General features: G+C 40.0%; 1 protein-coding gene across 2 annotated transcripts in view; it reads right to left on the bottom strand.

The window, feature by feature from the left end:
* LOC131103035 (thyroid hormone receptor alpha) overlaps positions 1 to 19,819 on the bottom strand; it is an 89,018-nt gene that overhangs the window by 59,747 nt on the left and 9,452 nt on the right. For both annotated transcript variants that reach the window (XM_058048888.1, XM_058048886.1), the window contains exon 2: positions 1,695 to 2,827. The gene's annotated coding sequence lies outside the window, so the exon portion shown is untranslated. The remainder of the gene's footprint in view (positions 1 to 1,694; positions 2,828 to 19,819) is intronic.

Here is a 19,819-nt window from a genome sequence, read left to right on the forward strand (position 1 = left end):
TGGAATATTTTTGTAGTGAGATCATAGAAAACCTGTTTACAACCTTCTAAATATAGTTTTTAACATTAGATCCATGACATATGCAATAATACGCCAATAGCCACCTTTACACTCCGATTAGCCAATATAGTACACATAATAATTTTGAAGAACTGTGTCATAGTGAAGCCGAAATCCGAAGCATGGCGTGGCAAGGGTCGAATGTATGCCTGAAATATGCCAATATTTACTGTAGTTTACTGTAAGAAATATAAATTACATGACACAGTTGAAACCAGCGGTTTACATACAGTATACTGTGTAAAAACACACAATCTGAAATGAAATCAGACTAAACTTTTCCTGTTGTAGGTCAGTTAGGACTACCAAAATTAGCTAAATGCTGCAATTATGAGAGAAAAGTAATATTTTATAGTCAAAGGTTTACAAACACAAAGATGACTTTGTCTTTGAAAAATAAGGAAAACCCCACATGACCTGGCTGTGATAGGCCAACTGACAACATTTGAGTTATTTGGAGGCCCATTTATGCACGTGTTTTAAGGTCACACCTCGGAAATTATACTGCTCGGAAAGAGGTTGCTTTCTGTCACCCAGAGATGAAGACATTTTGGTCTAAAATGTAGGAATCAACCCCAGAACCAAAGCTAAGAACCCTTTGAAGATCATGGCTGAAGCCAAGAGTATGTCACTGTCCACAGTCAAACTTGTCCTGCACAAACAATAGGAAGCCATTAATCCAAAAGCAACATAAAAAAGCCATGTACACAGGAACAAAACACCTCATTTTGGGGAATTGTCCAACAGTCTGATGGAAGTTTGGCTATAATGAGTATTGTTACATTTGGAGGAACATGGAAGAAGCCTGTAAACCTCATCATGTTGCGGGGCTGTTTTGCTGCAGGAGGAACTGGTGCCGTCATAAAACAGACATCATGAAGAACGAACTAAGAGGAAATATTGAAGCAACACTTTAAGCCAGGAAGTTGAAGCTTGGTCGCCAATGGGTCTTCCAAATGGATACTGCCAAAATAGCCAAAGTAACCAAAAACACCTCAGTCAAGTCAAACAGTTTAAACACAATGCTATCAGATATGTTTGGCACCTTTTATCTTTGAAGAACGTAATTAAGAAAAACCCAAAAAAAATAGTCTCCAAAAAGTCTCTTAGCATACACTTTAATAATTGCAGCATTTAGCAAACAAAAATAAGCAAACCAGTGAGGGGGAACTACCGCTGTAGCTACAAGCTTCATACCCAAAGTGAAACTAACTTCCGTGGACATGTCTGCATGGTGGTGTTACCTTTTCTTCTTCTTCCGGTTGGCGGGTGTCGAGTAGCAACCAGCTTTGAGGCCCATTACCGCACCTAGCATGTTGGTGTGTGGCCCTGAGTTATGAACATGTCATGGCAATCGGATCGGCTCGATCTCGTGTTGGAAGCCGACATCATCCAATCTCAAAAAATACAACGGATTGGCCCCTGATCCTGAAGATCTGGATCGGGGTTTTCCATGATTCTTACATCAATAGCTATGGCATGTACTGGCCAAACTGTAGCTATTTTTCTTGTCATCAAATATACTGGAAACTGAAGAATCATGCTGTTGGAATTGTACCGCTGTTGACATGTATGACATGTTCAGGTCAGAATCAAGTTACAACGTGGAAAAAGTACCAAAATACAGAACTCACCGATGCATTCCTTTCTTTACTCTTAAGGCGTCTCTTCGTGTGTTGTGTTTTTTGGGGGGGAACACAGGACGGATCTTTTCAGTTCTTGTTTTTTAATTTCAATGAATTGTGAGACTTTGACTTGAATTCATCAACGAGTTTGCAATTTTTGTGTTCTGCTTCCTTGGAGGCTCCAACAAACGGGTGACAGGAAGCTGAAACAGAATGTATTAGTCTCTTCTCTGAAGGCCCGTCGATCAATAGCTTATCTGTGCTACCACTTAGAGGCTTTTATGGGGCTTTTTGAGAAGCAAATGCAAAACAGGTGTTTGCCGCATGGAGTCCAAAATGGTTCTCTGGAGGACTTCTTGGTTACTGTTGCTGTAATCCAGTCCCTAAGGCAAATGAAAGATTCTGAAATGGATGGTCCACTGGGTAAATGGCAGCACCAGGATTTTGTATGAAGTTCCTCGTTCCTTTCGGTTTCCTTGAGTGAGCGTGTCTGCTGAGGTATAAAGTTGTCTGACAGGTATATTATTTGGACAGGTGAGGCTACAGCTGGTGTATATTTGACTTTGCGGCAGTATGGCCCTGCTTTTTTCCTTAAATGTGGTACAGTTTTATACAATGACCAAGATCTAGGCGAACAGGTGGTACGAGGTCCAGAGTCACTGCTGGTTCTAACATTTGCAGCAAGGACAGTCAAACAGAGAGGCAATCCAGGTTGTCACGGTAACAGCAGTAAGAGGTCACAGGTTTAGATTTGCTGTGTTCCAGAGTTGGCTGTTTTGATGGAAGAGGTAGGTGGCGGGAGAGTATCCCTGAGGTATTTATAGAAATGTTGTACGAAGGAAAAAAAAATGTTATTAGATAATTGTTTTTTGTCCTTTTCTTTTTTGACAGGAGGTAGAAAGCAGAGGCTTCTTCTGAGTGGATGGAAGAGACGATGGCTGGAGGTAAGTCCGTCAAAATATTTGAATATCTTGTATAATCTGCTGTAATAAATGACGCTGGTGTTATCAACTATAGAATGAATACAATAGTGTCAGGTGGAGCACAATCAAGGGAAGTCTGAGTGGTCCAGTTCGCCTTTTCTCAGAAAAACTGAACTGATGACTTGACTTGTACAGGAAGAGGTTCCTCAGGGGTTCCACCTATGGAGAATACAAAAAGAGACAGGTTGGAATATGAGCTCAATAAAAATCAGTTTTATCCAATGAAGCCGGAGTTTTTGAAAATTTCCACTCTGGCTGGAGTTTTCCAAAAACATCGTTCATTCATTCTTTGCTTATCCTCACAAGGGGTGCTGGAGCCTATCCCAGCTGTCTTCAGGCGAGAAGCAGGGTACACCCTGGACTGGTCACCAGCCAATCACAGGGCACATATAGACAAACAACCATTCACACTCACATTCATACCTATGGACAATTTGGAGTCGCCAATTAGTCGCCATGTTTTTGGAATGTGGGACGAAACCAGAGAAAACCCACGCATGCACGGGGAGAACATGCAAACTCCACACAGAGATGGCCGAAGGTGGACTCGAACTCGGGTCTCCTAGCTGTGTGGCCTGCGTGCTAACCACTCGTTCGTCATGCAGCCCAAAACCTCAGTTTTCAATGCAAAATATGGATTTTTTTTTAAATCCAACTGAAATCCGCAGAGTGGTGTAAGACCAAACAATCTCGTAAACTGAAGGAGCACTTCAAGTGCTTCTGCAAGGGAGCGTGAGCAAATACAATACTGCAAAGTCAATACGGTCCTTGCGGATAGTCTGCTCGAGAAATTGAATTCTGCACTACCATCACACCTTTCAACAAAACAATTTGATACAAGGGTCAACACTCATGCACCCACATTAATGTTGCACTTCAATGAAACTGTACTGGCATGATACGTAAATTTCATCAATTTCTATATCACAAAAACCTGGAATTATACAAGGATATATCAATATTTGATATCCAATACAGTTTGTAGATATTAGAAACTAGGGATGAAACACCCAAATAACACGAGCCGTCACTATTTGGTTCAATTTCTTTCATTCCCAAAGGGTACAATCCTTTATTTTACCTATTAGTGTTTCATTTGTGTTGTAGTTTTTCCCCCATTTTATTGTATTTGTCTATTATACAGAATGTCATCCCCCAAGAGGACATTCAATTTACACTCTTCATTGTGTTGCACATCACACACAACCACACACATGCAGACATGCAAGGAAAGACTTCAGAGTGGAAGCAGGAGTGAAAACAGCAGCTGTTCTGTGCCTTGCACAAGGATACCTCAACATTAGCCATGAATTCGACTGGCAACTTTTTTTTTTTTTTTTTTAAATGGACAGCCTAATACTAAATCATGTCTGATACTGATATCATCTAATACAAGAATACAAGATTGGACAGCTCTGTAGTGGTGGGCTACTGGGGAGGTGGTGACAGTTACATAATTGGCCATGACGTGTGTGCTAATTTTATGGACACTGTGGGAAAACACCATAAAGAGAGCAACAACACAAAAAAAAAAAAACAAATATGCTCTTTTTGTGTTTTTTTTTCCTCTTTTGAGTGCTTTTGGTGGGGGTTGGGGGCAAGGGTGCACTTGTCGACTTGTGCCACCAAGCACTACTGAGCGTGTGTGAGAAAAAATAACGGAGAGGAGAGTCTTTAGACAAAATAACCCAATATGAATATGTTTTGTCATTTAATATGCTGTAATTTCCGGTGTACAAGTCCCTCCTTTTTTTTCTACAGTTTGAAACCTGTGGCTTATATAGCAGTGAGGCTAATTTATGACTATGATCTAATCTTCTGACATCTCCTTTACTTCAGAACTGCTACTAATCATTTAAATATTGTGTCACCCGCGAGTCAGTAGCCACGTTTACATGGACCCAAATATTCCAATTCCATTCGGGTTATTTGCTCAAACGAAAAGAATCTAACCTCATTCCGAAAGAAAAGTGCCAATCCGAATGAATGTATAATCGGATTCACAGGTGTGGAATATTCCTTTCCCCAATCTGATTGAGGTATCTTGTAACCGCTCAATCGGAAAGTTGTCAGACTGCGTTCTTCTTCGTGGTGTTTTTCTTCTTCTGTTGTTTATTGGCAGTTGGCAAGCAGCTTTCGTGTGTATTAGCGCCATCTGTGGAACAGAATCTAAACCCTTCTATACGCCATTCACAAGTCCAGTTTTATTAAAAAAGAAAATACATATTTATATAAATATATGTGCCGAGCTTAATTATAAAATATTAGCAAGATTGAACTTTATCTTGGAGTCAATCACGGCCTACAAGGGAACTCGCAACGAGCTTGTCAACCCCATTGGAAATCGCAGGCGATCATTACTCAATAGAACAGTCTGACTCACTGTGTCATCTTTGATGGAAGGCTAAAACCATCACACAGCAACTTAACACCCAAACGGTGGCTGAGAAATATACAATAATATCTCCCAATTCCCAGCATTCATTGGCCAATGGCATATTATAGTACAGTAAACCTCGGATATATCAGATTCAATTGTTCCCACTGGTTTTGTCCGATATAAGCGGAATCCGTTATATGCGTATACCGGAAAATGTCCGTTTTACGCATATATCGGATTTATATCCGGTATATGCGTAAATCGTATTTTATCCGTTATGAAAAGGCACTTCCTTGACTATGTTTCCAATGTACCTGGACTGGGCAATGAAAAGAGACGTAAGGTAATGAGAATTTAACTTTATTGGACTCTGAGCATAACAAATTGTTAATTAAGCTAGGCCCTGTTACGCCCGTCAGGCCTACGTTATTTCCAATAGTGAGGTTAAGATCTCATTCACTGCTGTGCTAGTATTATTGACGTCACTCACTTTTATATTTGTCCTAAATCTGGAGCCAGGAGAAAGACAATAGCCAGTGACATCAACAAGATTAGCATAACGATGCGGCCATCCGATATATGCGAGGGAAATTTAATGGAAATGCATTGGAACGGGACTGGAGATTTTGTCCGAAATAGGCGAAATCCGTTATAAAAAATCTGATATATTCAATGAATTTTTATTGAAAATGCATTACAGAAAAATTGGTTCTTTTTTATCTGTCCGTTGTGAGCGAATTTCCGATATATCCGAGTCCGATATATCCGAGGTTTACTGTATATCTTCTTATTATGCCAGTTTGCTTTGGCCTTCCCTTGTGCCATCCAGTCCAGCTTGTTATTTCCTTTGCTGCACGTCCTGTAGCTCCGTCTGACAGGTGATTTGTTTTCCTAAGCCTTAATTCCTTTTGTCTATTTGTCACAGAGCCTTTTAGTTTGTTTTTGTTTCGCATAGACCCCACCTTGTCACATTTACACTATTAAACGATGGCATTTACAATTTATGATGATATTCATGTGAGCATATCAAAAATGTCTATCTGTAACAACATCAAACAGCACTTGATGTAATGAAAGAGAGCCTTTTTCAGCCCATTAAACAATGACATTTAGAATTTACGATGACATTCATGTGAACATGACACAAAATCGCCATCGGAAACGAAATACAAATTTCATCACATTGTGAGGGCATCACACTCGCAACTCAGTCATTATGACATCACAGCATTGAAACTAAAGATACTATAAAATCTAACAATATCACATTGCAATGACTTGCTGATTGTGATTTATGACATGCTCACATGGATATCTTCATAAATCACCATAAACGGTGGTACAAGTTGGCGTCGTGCACACAGCTCGTCATTAGAGCGCTTCAGGTTTATGTGTGACAGACTGCCACACATAAAGGAATGTATGGGAAACGGATGGGCTTTGTTTAATATACCGTAGATACCAAAGATTCTGCTCCCCCGAAGGAAGACATTAAATGTCCCACAACATGACTCGAGTTGTGTATATTCCGTTAAAACCACACAAAGCTTTTATTGGCTTATTTAATTGGTTTCCCGACATCCAAAGTTTCAAAATAAAATTCAATAAAGTCACCACTCTAAGTGAGTCTTACATCAACATTAGGAGCAACTCAACCGAAGGGTCCAGTTCCAGAGCCTGGTCATGTTTTACCCAACTCTGGGTTCAAACCCCGCAAAGCTGAGAATATAGCTTTAAAAATATGTCCAGACAAATAACTATGCTCCAACCATGGCTGTTATGGGGTCAAATAAACTGGATAACGCCTAGCATGTCCGCTTCATCGATCGCGGTGGGGCGCCACTACAAAACAATATAAGTAATGTATATGGTATGAATTGATATCAAGCATATATGCTGCATAAATACATATATAGGGCTGCACGGTGGACGAGCGGTTAGCGTTCAGAACTTTGATACAATGATTTGATGAAAAGACAAATGCGAGAAAGATGCATCCAATTATCCTATTAAAGCATAAATAATGTCACATAATGGATGCATTTACTGTCATTATGAGAACAGCTTTTTTGTTAGGACTAAAAGACAAGTCACATGACACATGAAGCAATACGTGCTGCGATGTACTGCAGACTTCCTTGTACATTTCTAAAAACCTACCATACCTGTTCTATATGCAAGTCAACTACAAAGTGAAAAACCCACTGTTTGCAAACACAATGTTCACAACACCCACGCCTTCTCTCTTAATCGTCCTCCATCTGTCAAAGCTGCTCTTGGGTTGGGAGAACATAACAAAAAAAAAATGGCTACTGAATGTACAGTGTCATGACAACACAAAGAGAAACAGCGCGGGAGGTAATTATATCATATAAGAGACAAAGGCCCGCACTTCAACAGTCTACATCAAGCACTCTTCACTCTCTTGAACGCCACTTGTCAACGCATTACCCGTGAACGGGACATATGCAAATTCTTGCAATGCTGTTTGGAGATCTCACATGCTTCATCCAACAATCAAACACCACAAGTTTTACAAGTCCTACTTAACAACCACAAGTTGGGTCGCCGTCACACTAAGTCAGTCGAACCGTGCTGGACTCGGGACCGATTCCCGTTTCCTGTCCCGACCTCCACTAGTATGCGTGATGTGCTTTAGTCTGTTTTCTAGTGTCATCACTTGACTACGTACTTGTATCACAGCAATTTCCTTTGTGGATTATATTCAGTCTGGCTTGATTATTTCTGTTATGGAAGGTGTCAGCTGGCATTTACTTGCTAATGGAGGGGTTGCATTAATTTGATGGTAAACAAGCCGGATCTAATCCAATAAATATTTTATTGCAAATGTTGATCCAAAATTGTAGGACTACATCAAGCTAGCAGGAGGGAAGAGAGATCTGTTCAAAATCGATTGCTTGTGGTTTTCCTACCAACTACTCCTGGCATTCTATGATCCTGCTACATGCCACACATTCATGTCCTGCCCTTGCCATGACCTCTTCAAATTGTGACAAATTTGAGCGCATTACGTCCGGTACATTAGGTGTGAATTGGTGCCATGCACTGTATGATTGGTGTGCTGGGAGTGGTATTCTCCACTGTAAGAAATGTTGCTCTAGATATTGTAACAAGTGAAAATAAGCCATGTTTCTCCGTCCTCTCATGTCACTTCAATTATGTACTCGCTACAGCTAATGAATTTATATTTCCAAGAAGCACACAGACATCTCCAAAATAAACCGTTGCGTCCTCAAATCTAATTAACTCTGCAGGTTTAGTGCATACGCGACAGACTTTCATGAATAATCTTAGGAAGAAAGGCGGAGGATGAGGGAGGGCATGACAAGAGAATTTTCATGCAATTTCTGTCATTCTATAAGCAGAAATCAGGTATACCTCCCGTGGGTATAGTGGAAGATTTACAGTGCAAGCTGCGATCCTCTTTTTGCTTTGAATTCAAAGATCCATCATAATATAAGAGAAAAGAAAAAATGTAAAAAAATACAACGTGAGCTCATTAGTCTCAAAGGTATACATGAAAATGATTGTAGCCTTGTGTTCCACATTATTATATTTCTTATTATTATAGTCTTATTTTTTTCACACAACACTAAGCATATTTTTATTTTGATTCCGATCAACTCTCAAGGTAGTGAAAAAGCCGCCTGTTTCTCCTTGGCAACACTCCACATGTGTCAGTACTTTAAACAGCCATGCACCATCACTTCCCTTAAAAGGCGCTGTGCTCACCTAATCCACATGATAAATTGTGCTGCCTCACAACAAAAATACACAATGAAGCAAATAGAGGAAGAAGAGAAAGCAAAAATATGCAAAATATGTATGAAAAAATAAAAATAACAGGAACGCCAATAAACACAATGAGACATTTAAAAGGGTGACGTCTGTCATGGTTAGGTACTGTAAAGCGGGCACGAGTATTTCAACGCATCACGACAACCACTCCACCTTACTGTTTAATCTGTTCTCCGAAACCACTCTTGGTAACACCACCAGGGGATTACGAGATTAAAACGTGACCAGAGTTCTGACAAAAACAGTCTAGGCCTGGAACGATAATAAATAAATGAATTACTCCCCCAATAAATCAAAATGAAGTTGATCAGTTTGCCGGCCTTAATATATTGCCATGTGCATGCATGTCTGTTTTCCTTGTTTCTCACCATTTCTCACCTCTACATATAGGAGAGTTGCACCTGAGTGCATTTGTTCCATAGAACAACGGCATGAACAGAGTGAGCCCTCAAAAAGTCTCTGTCTTGGTGGGTGGAGGCGGGCCCGGTAGCATACGCACATCATGCAGACGAGTGTAGCCTCAAGAGGAACAATACAAGGTAACATAGTAGAAATGACGTTAGTAGATTGCAATATATTTTTTCATTATATGTTGACATGTTCCACTGGAAGGATTATACTCTGGAACACTTTGTTCTTTGTATTTAACCATGTTGAGAAATGCTATAATGTTGCATTTAAGGTTTTTGTTAAAAAAGCAAGTAGGCTGAGAGCGTATCATTCACAAGATGCTGGCCCAAATCCAAAGCTGACCTTTGCAGAGGAACGTTACCCTCTAGGCGTGGAACAGAGTGAGAGCGTTGTGTTTGTGTGTAGGGATAGAAAGAGGCTCTCCCAGGATTTGGCTGCTGGTAGGATGAGGTCATATTGTACTCCGATTTTTTTTTTTTTCCACTTTTTACAAGTACTACAACACACCTACACACGTTGTAACAATAGCACATACTGTGCCAAGTGCATGTGTTATATCTTGGCATGAGGGAAATTGTTGAGACAAAAGAACTTGGCTTCGTACTTTTTGTTCTCCCAAATGGTGTGTGAGATGGAAGCTATTATAATATAACCAGTGTTTCCCAATCATTCATTTATTTGTGTCGGTCCATCACAAATACTTCACTCAAATGGTTAATAGTACACATATAGTACCTCAGTCTATAAGAACTTGGGCATCAAAAGTGAAAGGTGACGGTTCGTGTCAAACTATCTGCAAGTAGTTGTTAGAAAGACATTCTGACTACCGCTCTGGTGCCCTTGAGCAACTTAGTTGTTAGAAAGACGTTCTGACTACCGCTCTGGTGCCCTTGAGCAAGACACCAAACTCCCCCAGAGAGCAGCTCTAAGGGTGAATTCACTGTTTATGCCACAGGTCTCGGTGTAGTGTGCAACACAATACATGCATCAGAGTGGAGAATAAATGGGCTGGCGACCAGTCCAGTTTGCACCCCGCCTCTTGCCCAAAGTCAGCTGCGACCCTAGTGAGGATAAGCGGCATAGAAAACAGATGGATCGAGATTCTGATCAATATAATAAATACAAAGCTAGCTTAAAACAGACTATTATAGTCTGTAGTATAGTATACGATACGATATAGTATACCATATATAGTATAGTAATATAGTATATATATATATATATATATATATATATATATATATATATATATATATATATATATATATATATATATATATATATATATATATATACATATACATATACATATACTAAATACTGTATTTATACTATAGTAGTATATATATATATATATATTTTTTTTTAGTTTTTATTTATACTATAACTGACTACTATACTGAAAATGATGCAGATGAAAGGATTTCTCCGGGGCAGCACACATGATGGCGGAATATAAACATCTCAACTGTACAGTCGCCTGCTTTGACAACCCACATGTACTTTTTATTACCAGAGTGACTGAGTAGGTTTGGCTGCATAGACAAGAATGGAGAACCGCAAGACTTGTAAGTGTTTTGTTGATTACAAATAAAACTATAAAGACAAAGTACCATATAATTATAATAATAAATAACATCTAAATGTTTGCATATGCCCTATTGTGATATCACAGAATCCCTATCATGTTTAAGCTCAAGAGAGCTGTACTGTTGTTGGATGTACAGATGGCCTCACATCATTAAATCCCAGCGTCAGAGGACATCTGGGCAAAGTGAATCCATTTTATTTATGATTGTCAGACCTTCCTATTGACGTAAAAAAAAAAAAAAAAACTACAGCCAGCCAAGTACAGGCTGTGCTGACAGAGCTCCGTATGTTGCTCCAAGGCTGGGAGTTGCAATGTCTTGACTTTAGGTCTAAGAGTACACAGACATGACTATAGTTTTCATGGTGAAACACACACCAAGCTGCTTTCACTGGTCCCGCACGTCACGTCAGACTGCTGTTTCATTAGACGGGGACCGGATGATCTGTGTCCAATATGATTGAGACAGGATAGAACCCCAAAATCAACTACTGTGAAGGACTATTTTGCGAGGGCTTTAAGTGTGCCTTAATTCTTTGCGGCGTCATTGAAGTGACAGGAGTGTAGCCTGTTTAGCAGCATATATGTACATTATAACGAGTGTTCCAGGGGAGGGTGCGTCATGAATATTTCTCTGACACACATTATATTTCCATTACATTTGCACCTGTGAAGGTGGATCCACAAACACACACCCTCACATTTACTTCAGGTACATTAAGATGTACAGTACAAATGGGAGTGTGCCAAAACCTTGCAGTGCATCAAAGAAAAGGAAAGCCATTACCACGGAAGTGACATTAGACATTGTAACATGCTCAGAAAGGTCATGTAATGGCACACGTTTCTGCCTTTTATGTAAAAGATAAACTGAGATAAAAATGCATTCTAGCTGCAATTACATGTGATTAATCTGGAGTTAACTACAATCAAAATGTGATTAATCGTGATTACACCCTAATCTTGACTAATAATAAACCATATTAAACCACAAAACTACATGATTTATGTAGTTTTAGTGGTTCAAATGAGACCTATTGTGCTCATTTGTATTGAGCTGCTTTTAGATCTTCCAGAATCTGCACCTATTCCAGCTGCACTTCCTTCCTGACAAAATAGTCTGTTTTAATTTATTCCACTCCACTGTAATTGGTTACACGCCCAAAGTGCTTCCTAACTATGAACCATATAAGGAAATCCCCTGTGACATCACAAAGGGGGCAGTTTTACCACGCCTTTTGAAACGGAGCGTTTTGAGCCATCCTAATCTTCTTTCAGGGCTCACTTCCAAATGTGCAAACTTCCTTATCTGAAACTTTGGCATCGGAAATACAATATTCTAACTACATATATAGGTAAGAAAAGTGGAAAAAGCATAATAAGTTCCCTTGAACTGATATTAACTGTTTGGAAAAAAAAAAACGTCACGATGATGTGCCAAGGGATGACTGTGCTCCTCATTAATGTCATTCAATGGAGCTCCTAATCGTAATATTTTCTACCACTAAGCTTGTTGTCTGTGCTGCATTCTCAAAATGCCTTCTGGGTATTGTTAAACATTAGTCTGACAGGCTTAGGTTTTCATAGAAAATGAACAACACATCGGACTATATGTATTCATGAAAAACAGATCCAATATTCTTTTCATGAAAAGGCTGTTTGTGTGAAAGTCGCGTCTGTGCATCATGCTGGGCATCAAGGACTCCAACAAGGTGTAACCATGAGGTGTAGACTTGTGATGTATGAACAGGTTGCATTAGTGAAATGTTAATTGCTGGAAAGTCAGTACTTTTCCACTGAGTTACTGCTTAATTTGCAATATTTACACCACTGCATAATCGGAACGGCAATCCGGTAATAAAATAAATATTAATATAACTGTACTGAACGGGAAATCATTTGAAAACCGACAAATGTAACGCAACGGATTGTGCTTTAACTATAGTGAGTAACAATTATCTGTACCTCAGACACACGCTCATACTCCTTTACATGAAAATCACATTATGGGTGTGAACTTGTGGCTGCATAGATCAAACATGCGTGTGCACCAATGCAGTCGTCTACCGGCTCAAAGCACGAACACATAAATATGCATGTGAATTATTCAAGCAAGCTGAGCTACACCCATACAACGCAGTGTTCCAAACCCAAATCAATGACATGTTCTATAACAGCACATAACAAACATTGCATGTCAACACTACCGACATGTCAATATTTGCTGAATGAAGTGAGTGCATACAGACAGAAACTGGCCTTGCGTGTTTTGCACAGCACACGGTCTTCCTATATTACCATCTATATGACCTCAGGGAATGCTTATGCAAGCAGGCTACATGAGGACACGCTGTACTTTAGATACAGAATGTACAGCATGACACACATACCATAAATGTAAGTGTACAGCGTGCACAACAGGGCAAGGTAAAATGGAGGCAATATACTTGCAGTGTTTTTTTTTATCTGGAAATGTACAATCCATCTCTCGCATTTGCACACGCACACACACACACACACACATACACACACACACAGCAGCCCTTTTGCCAGACTTAGGGCATAGTGTGGATGACCTTGAGGGCTGCAAACTGAGCCAGCAGCTGAGCCAAGATCAGAACACTGAAGTGGACAGTGGGAGGCAGCATGGTCAACGTTTGAGAGCGAGGAAGAGACACAAGGTCAAAAGTATGAATAATTCTGAGGTGGGAAAAAAAAAATACGCTTGAAGCAGTGATGTGCAGCGAGGTTCATGGCTGGTGAGGCACTGACTCATTTGGAGTTTTTTGATGTTGGTATAGGTTAAGAGGATCATCAACTAAAGACATTGGCGGTCTTATCTTTTATTTGTATATGAAGCGCATGCTTCTCTAGGAACAGCTCTGATACTTTGTTGTAAAAGTCTGATTATATTCTGGTGAGCTTGGATATATACGATTCTCCATCTTGGCAGTTCTATTATTTCATTCAGCAGAGCATAAAAATATCTTTACTGCATTGGACTTGTTGCTGACTGTAGCTCTAGCCGACGCTGTTGTTTAGATAGACGGAGACAAATGATGATGTCAGACTTATATTGAAGACATTACACACGCTGTAATAAATGTTTCTGGAAACATGCTGACAACTTTGGGTTGAACGCTTAGACGGTAGGCTCAGCTTGTGCAGTAATCCAAGAGAGGAGCCTCACTGGAGCCTCATTTCAGGTTTCTGGTGTGCACTTAATCAGGAAATGTGCGAATTCAGCCATTTTTAATAGTATGAGTGCGCCTGAACGCATCACGGCACAAGGAGAGCGGAGCAGGAAGGAGACAGAGGGTCAAGTTGTTCATTGTTCTGTGTGCATTGTATCAACAAATAAGTTTGAATGATTATTTTGTTGATCGGTTTTCCAAGTAATGCCTGTGTGGAGATTCATCCATAAATGAGGCTTTATCTTTGGTTGTATGTATTTTTGTATTTTGGATCCTATTAATTCATTGGCTACCACAGATGTATTTACACTTTCTTCACGTTTTTTTGCTGGAGAGGCACAACTCTACAATAGAAAGGTTTGGTGCAGTTTTAAGCTGAAAAAAACGTCCACAAGGTGGCAGACGCGCATTTTATAAGAGCTCGGCCTGCATCTTTCCCATTGAAACACATGCTCAGCAGCAAGGAAGTGAAAAGGCATCTGGTCGTGTTGCATGAAGGAGGTTACGGAGGTTCTTTTTTTTTTAGCAATTATGTTGTGGTATCGTTGTTTGTTGGCAAAATATATATGGCTAAATTTGTGTCAAAGTGAAAGTTATGCTTGTGGTAATAATGGTGCATTATTATTATTACGACATTTCGTTGGCAATTTCACTGCTGTGTTATTGTGCAATGACAATAAAGAAAGTCTATCTATCTGAATGTATGCTTTTTTTTGTTGAGAATTGATATTTTGCCGAAACTACTGTTCTACTGCTGATTGCTAAAGAATGTAAAAAGGTAGAAATGTTTTTCTTTTGAGACAGTATATAATATGTCTATTTAGCCCAAAAACATAACTTAAAGTGTGTGCCTTGAGAAATCAGTCAAAATCATCAAAAAAAAGGCCGGTACCAAGAGTGACGGATTTGAAAAATGGCTGGGATTGAATGAGTTAGGACACCATGGAAAGATTCCAGTCAGATAATGGACACCACATACTCACAAACAAGCAGACTCAAAACTAGCAAACTGCTATCAGTGCTGAGCTTTTTCTAAGAATGGTGCATTCAGGTGCATCACATAACTCCTCGGACACTTGGAAATCATAGCAAGCGCACCCACACATGCACGGGCAGCCCAAATCACGTGACATTTACAAAACCAACCACTTGTTACTCATAATAAGAGTAAGACAATGTTACCAAATGGTCTACATATAACGACATCAATTTCAGACAGATATTGCTACATCTTGATTGGTAAACTTTCAGTTTGGTATGAAATGAAATGTGAGGGAACAAAAAAGTGACGCTCAAATTCAATCCGTTCAAAGGGAAGGATGCCAACACCAAAAGATATGTAGGATGATAACGCTGCCGGGTATTTATACAGTGCCTTACCAAGGAGTTACATGTGGTTCAGTTTTACTGTACATGCATGTGTTAGAAACCCATACCATCTCAAACTGGGTCATCGCACAGTCAAGGCAAAGCCACCATTGACCCCAACCTGGTGATGAGTTCAGTTCGCGGTCACTGGATTCTGGCGGTTGAAATCATTCATGCAGCATGAAGCAATGGTGAGATACAGTAAATGAAAGACTTCAAACAGTAAGTCCGGTGGTGGTGGTTTTGGGGTACACTCACACGGGAACAGAGCTTCATTTGCCTCACGGTATTGACTAGGCCCCATTCCGGATTAGCCAAGCCTAACCAGTATTAATTTATGTACTCTCGAAACAGAACACATGACCAATGAAGAGGTCAGGATGACGTCTGCCGCTGAACGTTGTTAAATAAATTAGAATGTGACCCGGGTATGTGCAGCAATGCATAAACACCAGAAACTACTGCACTCAGTAGAACGCAGATGTTGGCAAGACCGAAGACCGACCGTATGTCCTTGAGACGGCTCTAGAGATCGCCAGTCATTGGGTTTGTATGGAAATTGGCAGGCAGGAAACCTGAGCTGGTTGCATAAAAGTCCACTACCACTACCGCTCTCTCATCATCTGTATACAGTATATGGAAATATGTAAAATGTAAATATATGGAAAATTTAGCTGTACCAGTTATCGTACAACATTGCGTGTAACTAACTTGTATTTTACCAGTTAGCACGTTGAATCCGGAGGTATTAGCAACTATGTAATAACTATGACTTCTACCGGCAACGTTTGTTTATTCAGCCATCTTGGATCACACCCAACACCAAATATGGTGACACTTAGTTTACATAATACAGGGTCAGGCAAAATGATCTGACACATTTGTAGGTTAAATAAAAGGCAAATAAAGCAAAGAAACCAACTATTTTTATTTTCAAGTACATATAATGCCTTTTTTTCATATAAGGCCATTTTGCTTTGCCATTGTTTTTAGTTTCATTTTCAGTTGCTCCCTTGAATTGGACTGGTGAACATCGTTTATCGTTTAACAAACGTTTATCAAAACAAACCAATCTGTAAGTGCAACACAACGAGCGTTCCGTTTGCACTTCAATCTTGGTAGACATGATCCCGTACCAGCTGGAAACACCATCTTGTTATGGGTTACCAACTTCAGAGCTACTGGATCTGCAATCAAACCAAAAAGTAGGTACGTAGGTAGATACTTTATTAATCCTCATGGGGACATTTGCATGTTCCAGCATACTTTGTAGAAGTAGAATATCTTTAAAAAAGCACAACATGATTAAACGACACAGTAAACCGACTTTAAGTTTAAAGTCCTCGCACCGCCAGAACTGATTTCATTTTTAAAACATAACGAAACAGAATGGCATTATATGTACTTTTCAAAAACAAAAACACTTTTTTGTTTCTTTACTTTATTTGCCTTTTATTTAACCTACAAATGTGTCACATCATTTTGCCTGACCCTGTACTATGATATCCCGTAAGGCATATTTGGCGAGCTCAAATGAGAAAATTAAGATTAAATCAATATTACCGTATTATTAATCCACAGCTTGAGATTTGTTTATTATAAAACGTACCTGTTAGCTAGCTTTCAACTCCCACTGGGGCGTAATTGTCCCCCAGCTCAGTCGCCTATGCATGTTGTTCTCGCCCGTTGATTATTGATGAAAGTAGCGCTAGTTCCCATCCATGTTATGGCTATGTGAAAAAGAAGTTCCGATAAAATGTTAAAAATACAGCTAAATACTACATATTATCATGAATGTACCTGTTAGTGCGTGTACGTAAAACCATTAAATGTTGTCGGAAGTTTGTTAGAGGGCTTTAAGGAAAAAATAGGTGTGTCCCAAGACGTGCATTGTTAGCTCCCTCGTGCTAACTGTTTTTCTCTCATTAGAACAAACACAAAAAAGACAGACGGATCGTAGCTGATGGGCAAAATTCCCAAAAAAGGGCAGTCTTCCTTGAATTGTTGATTGATCCCTGCAAGTAAAACAAAAATTGTTGAATATTTCAAGTGCTTTGTGTCAACACTTGTGCATGTCTGGAGCAGATTATTGGATTCCCATTGTTTCCGATGGGAAAACTGTTATTTTTGACATGGCCGGTAGCACTTTTTCCAAGCAAAAGATTAATCATCGCAGCTCTTCTCAATCTTGGGGCTCTGCATCGCGATGCTATAAGTTATCTATCTTGGCTTAGCCTAGTCCATAACTGCTAACAATTTTTGTATCCAACTCCTGTTGGGAACATTCAAATGCTTTCAGGCTTGCCAAGAAGGAACAAGATGTACAGCCTCTGTGTCGTGTTTTTGGCAGCAACGCTGCTTCGGTGTGACAATAATTAATAACATACTTTTCCAAGCACCCACATGTGCTAGTGATACAAAAAAAAAACATATCCCACAAGGTCACATAGTTCCAAAAGATATATGCTTATTTTTTACCTCTCCAGACATTCTCTGATATTACCTAAAAACCACAGGCATGTTTTTTTACACACCCATGTAAATGTATTGACTTGACTGCCACATACTTTGCTATCTTTCTCTATTCATGTTAAATTTCCCTTCGATTAACATCTGTTGGGGCACTTTACTGCACTTCAACTGAAGTGAAATGCTGTCATTCACTCAAATGTTATTGTGCTTTTTCTTTGCTCTGGTATGTGGAAGGGTACCCCCAGGCAATGTTGGGGGAATATGGAATTACAAACTTTCAAACAGTACAGATAAAAATAAAACAGGTGCACACACACACATCTATGAACACACACATAATGGCGGTTTGCATACAGTTGCTGTTTACGGTATATATACAAATCATGGGTACAAATCAATTTTGGACCTTTACTGAACCAGAATGATTATGTAATAGACGCGAATAAAAAGAAAATATTTTATTTTATTATTATTATTATTATTTTATTTAGCGGTTCCAGAATGTCTTCAGTCAAACCCTGTTAACGCATCGCTTTGGTTCTTAGTGAAAGAAACTAAAGGAGTTTTCTACGTTTTGAATGGCTGCCACTGAACGCTGTAGTGGCACCCTTACTCCGCCAACATTCTGTTGATGATATGCTGATACACGTCTGGGAGGAATTCTCTTATGGCATTGATGTTGGCCGTGCTGCTTGTAGACTAACAATACACTACTAGATTGTGAGTAGAATACTAGAATACTTGTGACTTGGCTGGAGCCTTCTATTGCTTTTCCTTAGAATTCATTCATTCATTCATTTTCTACCGCTTTTCCTCACGAGGGTCACGGGGGTGCTGGAGCCTATCCCAGCTGTCTTCAGGCGAAATGGCGGGGTACACCCTGGACTGGTAGCCAGCCGATCACAGGGCACATATAGACAAACAACCATTCACACTCACATTCATACCTATGGACAATTTGGAGTCGCCAATTAACCTAGCATGTTTTTGGAATGTGGGAGGAAACCGGAGTACCCGGAGAAAACCCACACATGCACGGGGAGAACATGCAAACTCCACACAGAAATGGTTGAGGGTGAATCGAACTTGGGTCCCCTAGCTGTGTGGCCTGCACGCTAACCACTTGGCACTTGGTCTTAAACCATTCTGCGGATTTCAGTTGGATTTTAAAAAAATCCATATTTTGCATTAAAAACAGAGTTTTTGGGCTGCACGACGGACGAGTGGTTAGCGCGCAGGCCACACAGCTAGGAGACCTGAGTTCGATTCCACCTTCGGCCATCTCTGTGTGGAGTTTGCATGTTCTCTTCGTGCATGCGTGGGTTTTCTCCGGGTACTCCGGTTTCCTCCCACATTCCAAAAACATGCTAGGTTAATTGGCCACTCCAAATTGTCCATAGGTATGAATGTGAGTGTGAATGGTTGTTTGTCTATATGTGCCCTGCGATTGGCTGGCGACCAGTCCAGGGTGTACCCCGCCTCTCGCCCAAAGACAGCTGGGATAGGCTGCAGCACCCCCCGCGATCCTCCTCGTGAGGAGAAAGCGGTAGAAAATGAATGAATGAATAATAATTCCAATACTCAGACTCTGGGTCAGGTAAAATCACCAGGCTCAGAAGTCATTACGAGGCGGCCACCTGAACCCTGTGATCTTACTGGTAAATAGTAAACCCTACAGAGGAATTAAAAACACAAATACATTACTAAACAAACATCAAGTTGACACACGGCTGAGTTACAAAATCATTCATCAGCTCACAGGAGGAGCAATTGCATGAAGTACCCGCCTTGTCTTTATCGCTGCACGCATGAATGTCAATGAGTTTGATATCTCCGCTCTAACGTGGACTATAACTTTCTACAGCTCTTATGTGTTGTGGGTAATGTTCTAATGAGCGTTTAAATGACATCTGCTTTGG

Source organism: Doryrhamphus excisus, chromosome 15 (assembly GCF_030265055.1).
Source record: "Doryrhamphus excisus isolate RoL2022-K1 chromosome 15, RoL_Dexc_1.0, whole genome shotgun sequence".
Classification (NCBI taxonomy): Eukaryota; Metazoa; Chordata; class Actinopteri; order Syngnathiformes; family Syngnathidae; genus Doryrhamphus; species Doryrhamphus excisus.